Source organism: Pseudonaja textilis, chromosome 1, assembly GCF_049901715.1.
Source record: "Pseudonaja textilis isolate UNSWEBS1 chromosome 1, rPseTex1.2, whole genome shotgun sequence".
NCBI lineage: Eukaryota > Metazoa > Chordata > Lepidosauria > Squamata > Elapidae > Pseudonaja > Pseudonaja textilis.
The window spans coordinates 171,837,156-171,843,502 of NC_141990.1; the positions used below are offsets into that span (position 1 = coordinate 171,837,156).

Genomic DNA, 6,347 nt, shown 5'->3' on the forward strand with positions numbered 1-6,347 from the left:
TATCGATTGTTTGCCCATGTATTATTGTGGTTGAAGCTGAAGAAGTTGTTGACAGCAAGACATTGTAGCAGACAATTTTGTGTACTATGCTTAGATCAGACCACAGGCGGTACATTTCCAGATTGTCCAAGCCCAAAATTTCAAGCCTGGAGGCATAGGGAATTCTATTGTGAGTAGAGAAATACCTCTGAACCCGCTCAATCGTGTTAATGTCCAATATACAGTGTGGTTCCAGATAAGCTGTATTCAAGAATTGGTCTGGCAAAGGTTTTGTATGCCCTGGTTAGCAATTCAATGTTACTGGAGAAGAAGCTCCCCAAAATTAGATTAACAATTATTAATGCCTTTTTGGCAATGCTGTTACAGTGAGCTCTGGGGTTTAGATCGTTTGAGATGAGTACTCCTAGGTCCTTAACAAAGTGAGGGTCATCTATGAGATCGTTTCCACCCAACTTGTGTTCTGATTTTTATTGCCTATGTGTAGGACAGAGCATTTATTAGTTGAAATTTGGAGTTGCCAATTACGTGACTATTCTGACATATAGTCAAGGTTGTTTTCTAGGGCAATAGCATTGTCAGTGGTGTTAAATAATTTTACGTCATTGGTGAAGAAGATGCATCTGCTTTTAATATGATCACATAGGTCATTGATGTAAAGCAGAAAGAGTGTGGGTCCTAAAATGCTGCCTTAGGGGACTGCTGTTAACTGGTGCCGGATTTGATAGGGCCCTCCCTATTTTGACTATTTGTTGCCTGTGACAGGAACGCAGCTACCCACTTGTGCAGGGATCTGGAGATGCCATAAGAACTCAGTTTCAACAGTAGTTTATCGTGCACCACTGAATCAAAGGTTTGCAGAAGTCTATGCAAACTGTGTCAGGTAAAGTTCAGGAATTATAAGATGTGAAATGAAACATCTCTAATGGATAAAAGCAGCAGCATTGTCTTTCAAAAGTCCAAGCAACTGAACACAAAGTAGCTCCTTAATGCAGCTGACCTACTTGAAAAAAATACGCTCAGCTCTATAAAATATATACTATATTGATATCCTGTAGAGACACAGAAGTCTGGAAGCTCTGCTTTCAAGAGTGGGCACAGGAATTCTTGCGTGTGGAAGGAAAGAATGCAATGCTTAATATACTTCTAAAATGCCAGGAAACCAACAAAGCTGGGATTCCTCAAGGCTCAAATTCAAAGTAGTTTAAACCTCTGACTGAAGAAAGTACTTCCTAATGGTTTATATTAATTATAAATATTCTTGTAGATTATTAACAGAATAATCTACAGAAAATTACAGCAAACTCAGCACTATTGTGTATCATTCTGGGGGAAAATGCATACTTTTGGAGTCTTTCAAACACAAATTCTATTCTAAGATTGTATCTGATTTTTGGCTCTTAGCATATTTTCATATGGTTGTTTCTGTTTTGTTTGCACTTTACAATCCCTTAACATATTTGAAGGAAAACTTTTGTGCCAGATTTGAAATGGGAATCATTTCACACGCACCTGAGCTTGCCAGCTCTAGATACCTTTGAAAAATGCCACCACCACATTTCACACAAACAAGATAAATTATTTGCCAGCAAATTCCTCCCCTCCATGTTTTTAATACCTTGGTACAATTTTTTGACTATTTGCAAAATACACAAAAACAAGACATATTATAAAAGATAGTCAGACTGCTGTGACAACACAAACTTTTCTGTTAAGATGTCTCTGCTAGCTACAATGATGAAATGGTAACATGGCAATATTTTTACAATTGCATTATCTGCACAATTGTGCTAACTTGATTTCTAGAACTTGTAGGGATATGTCTGAGAAAGACTGAATTAACAAGGGTGGGGGAACCAACCTTTAATCAATTGTGTTTATCAGTCAGGAAACTGATGAGAAGCCTTAAGAACATAATCAGTTAGAACAGTGGTTCTCAACCTGTAGTCTGCAGACCCCCGGGGGTGGGGTGGGGCTGCAATATCATCATAGAGCATCTGTGAAGGTTTGAAGAAATGTAATGATTTAAATCTTGAGTTAAGTCCATGGCCACAAAAGGTATTAAAGAGGTCTGTTGTGAAGAAAAGATTGAGAACCTCTGATTTAAAGGTTGCTTCTATCCCTTCCTTTAGTGAAAGCTACAGTGAAGATTGATGATGGCCAAAGGAACTAGGATGCATGACAAAACAAGAGCAGAACCTGGGAGTCCCAACATTTGTCAAAGAGAAGAAACAAGCAAAAACTTTACTCATTTTGATTATATTGGAAGGAAGCCAGAATATATTCTGAAGGATTTTAATCCTTCCAACAACTCAAAAAGATTGGAATAGGCAGGTCTGAACAAGGAGTGGCAGGAGAGCCCGTAGTCAATAGACTATAGACACATTTAAGAACATGTACAATGAAACATCCTAAGGAAAAGCCCATTTCAGTCTGTAAATATATAAATTACATAGCATAGACACAGAGTAGGTTTATATATACATATTGATTCAAAATAATTCTGGATTCTTACAATGTATTCCCATAGCTAAGGTTACCTATATGGAGCTTGGAAACTTCAACTGAAGGTTGCCAATAGATTGGCAATAGGCTTAGCTTCAGGGAGCATGTAATTCCCTGCTTTGAAATTTTTAACTGATGAAAAGTCTGGTTCAAGTTCAGTTCAGGTACTGATTATACTCTGGAAAGAGCCTGTTGAGAACACTATCTTCTCCCATTGCAGCTGTCCTGGTATTCATATCTTTGAAAGAGGATGCAGGATTCAAGAGATGACCTTCTCATTCAGGCTTTTGACCATCTTAGCAAAAATAAATAAATAAATAAAAATCAGACTAATAAGTATTCTTCAAGTGGGCTCTGACTGATCAAGTTACAAATGTTTTTTTCTATTTTTTTTCCTAGTGTGTGTTCTAATGATGTTTTAGTTATATTTTTAATGTTATGATTTAACATTATTGGTTAGCTGCCATAACCACCATCTGTTAGTGGAGAAACAGGATATAACTCAAATAAATCTCTTATATTACCATCCGTTGTTTAATGGAATTAACTGAACAATTCTAAGTAATCTGGAATCTTATTTGGACTGGAGGAAGGCAGAATGCCTTACATAAATATCCACTGAAAAAGTATTCAACCTATTTAACACTTAATCAGCAAACTGAAAATTCAGCAAATCTCCTGAATTAGGAGATTTTGCAAAAATATGTTTTTGCTTTAATTATGTTTCTAATTTCAAGGTCAGAGAAACAACGTTCAGAACCAGGGCTAGATTATGATTCCTCACTAAATGCTTTGATAATATTAGCAAGGAAGGAACATATTTTAGGACAGGGGTGTTATACTTGCATCATCACGGCAGCGTCACATGACATATTGGGACTTTTTTCACCTTCACTAAACTGGGCGTGGGCATGGTCAGAACGATGCATCTGCCCCACGGGCTGCAAGTTTGACAGCCCTGTGTTAAGAAGTATCCAGTTGTTGGGAATAAGTCTGTTATTTTAATTTAGTATTATGTTTTTAACATGTGACAGTTTTATTTGTTTTGATTCATTATTTATTCCATTGCACTCTCCTTTCCATAATGCTTCAGGGCTGTATGTGTATAATTAGTTACTTCTCAAGCAACCCAATTCCTGCTTCAGACACTACATTTTCCCTTCTCCAGATTCCTGTTATTTCTCATCCCCAAATAAATAATTAAAAGATTCCAGATTATGAGATTGCTACCCAGATGTGGCCCTCTCCTAAAGCATGATGAAAAGCCCCAACACTGCAAGGAAGCTGAAAAGTTTACATTAGAGGCCATTTGCCTTTTTGACAAAGATTAAATTTAAGACTCATAGAGTTATTGTATCTGTTTATCAACATTTTTGGATGTGCAGTTGTGAACTAAATAACATCCTATGAGCGTACATATGACACTGTCTCATTTTTGTATCCTATACTGAGTGGATACTATTGTAATACACACATTTTTAAGGCATGTAATCTGAAATGTTGACCATGACATATCAACTTGGTATCTCAAAATGCAACAGTATTTGATTTTTTTTAACAGTATGTAGACAAATTAGTTCTCCTCCTACTCTTCCCACCTATCAATAGAGGAGCCAGCAATTGTAGTTGAGTTACAACCCAAGCCAAAAAAAAAATCAATCTAAACAACATTTCAAAACATTTTGAAAGTATAGAATAAAAGCAATCCTCTTGTTGCTCTCACTAAATAGTTAATGAATCTCAAGACTATGGCAGTAAAAATGTAATATAGAGGAGAATGAGGAATGTGAACAGTTCCTGAAGCCATAGTTTAAAAAAGCCAGAATCTTGATGAAAATCAGGGAAACCATCCATTCACCATTTGCCTTTTAACTTTAGCACAATTCAACCTTATAATTTTGAGCAGCTCCTCAAAAAAATATAACACAGCCTTTCCTGAAAAATATGATACCTGATACCCTGATACCTGATTGCAGTTTTTAAAAGCTGCCCAATCACTTAATATAATTACTTTTCCAAGTCATGTCAAATCAGAAATTCCACAATACCATTCAATAGTTATATTAGAAACTACCTTATTCGGGGGTCGGAAGGGGCTGTTACAGCAAAGGGAGTTGAAAATACAAGAATATAGATGCCTCCTCAGATTCCTGCTTGCAGAGCATTAATACTGTACAGCGCTGTAGTGTAAAACGAGCCTCAAAAACAAAATACTGTAGGGTTCACAGTTCCTGCCTAGTTAGTTAATAAGCAAACACTCGACCTCTGGGCTTCCCACGCACACTCCGATAGGATCCAAGAATGTCTCGAGCCATCACGCCCCTTTTTTCAGGGATAACTGTGCCATTTCCTCAAAACTGCAACGTTGCGATTACCCCTGCTCTTGAAAGAATGCAAGAGATTAACATGCAGAGACTGTGTGTTTGTTTATGTGTGTTTATGTGTGTGTGTGTGTGAGGGAGAGAGAGAGAGAGAGAGAGATGACATAGTATGTTGTGTGAATAAACATTTGTGTAATATATTTTATTTTGTAGAATATTAATAAACTGAATATTAATTAAACTTCCCGTTCAAAATACCAGATTTTGTTTTCTTTACCCCGCTCCTCCCAGCGCTATCCACTTAACTGCACTTCGCTTCGACCAAGACAAGCAGAGCTGGTCAAAGAAATCATCTGGAAGGCTCGGAAGGGCTAACCCGCGATTATTTCCTTCCTCCAGCAATGCTGGATCCCAGCTCCTCCGAGGGTCTCCGATCCGTTTCGCAGAAAAGCAGCAATCATTTGGCACCATTTACCTTCGGAGGGGCAGCAAAGCATGAAGGCGCGCAGGTCAGGCGTTCGTCCGGTGCCTCACCTGGCACCTCTACCCCGATGAATCACAAATTCCACCTTGAGCAGGCGCAGCGGGCGAAGACAGAGACGGGTCTCGACGAGCAACAGAACGAAAGGCGAGTTGTGAAGTAGCGGGGAGATTCCAAAGTTTCTTCCTTGAGTTTCGTTTTCCCGTAGCAGCTCAAAGCTGGCGGTGCTTTCCGTTCAGCTGGAAAGCGATTCAATTCCCTTGGCTCGTCACTCAAGCCCAGTTGAGCCCTCCTCAGTCACTCCCATCTCGCAGGGTTTCCCCCTCCCTTCTTCTATATACAGTACTTACATACACTTACCCTCTCTTCGCTATAGAGGGGAAGGCTCACTTCCTCTTCAAATGCATTCTCTTAATTGCCCCGTTATGAAATGACTTCTCAGGCGCCGCAGACCCTTTTCCCTTTGCATGCCAAAATGCAAAGTGCGGTTTCCTACAGCATCGCATTTTTTGTAAGTTACTGCTTGGATCTTTCAAATTACAACGATATATAGATCTGTTCTGATGATGCACGCCTGCCAGAAACTACTTGCAGTAATAATAACGACAGCTCAGTGGTTCATAACCAACATATTTTCTAGCTGAGGCATTAAAAAAAAAGCAAGGAGGAGTTTCTTATAATTGGGCGTTTCTAACCCATCTCTCTCTCTCTCTCTTAACGGGATGGGAGGTTAAACCGTTTTGGAACAGCTTTTCCATGGTCAGAAGTGATGCAGATACCTAAAGAGATTGAAACAATGTTAGAAAGCAATATAATGATGATGGAGTTAACTGAAGCACTCAAGTAGCAAAATAATGGAAAGGCACTAGGCCCAGATGGACTTCCGGCAGAATTTTACAAAACACTACAAGAATCGTTGAACCTTCCATTGCTAGAAGTTATGAATGAAATTATGTTAAAGAAGAGGATACCCAAATCATGGTCAGAAGCTTATATTACACTTGTCCCAAAAGAGGAGGCTGATCCATTACAAATCAAGAACT

General features: G+C 38.6%; 1 protein-coding gene across 9 annotated transcripts in view; it reads right to left on the reverse strand.

The window, feature by feature from the left end:
- The window catches only part of SPATS2L (spermatogenesis associated serine rich 2 like), an 87,745-nt gene extending 81,771 nt beyond the window's left edge, over positions 1-5,974 (reverse strand). For 2 of the 9 annotated variants that reach the window (XM_087919735.1, XM_087919730.1), the window contains exon 1: positions 4,577-4,721. The gene's annotated coding sequence lies outside the window, so the exon portion shown is untranslated. Of the gene's footprint in view, positions 1-2,537; positions 2,582-4,576; positions 4,722-5,129; positions 5,608-5,664 lie in introns of those variants that run through there. The other 7 variants (XM_087919736.1, XM_087919731.1, XM_087919734.1 and 4 more) reach the window with 7 other exon arrangements.
- Between the last annotated feature and the right edge of the window lie 373 nt (positions 5,975-6,347).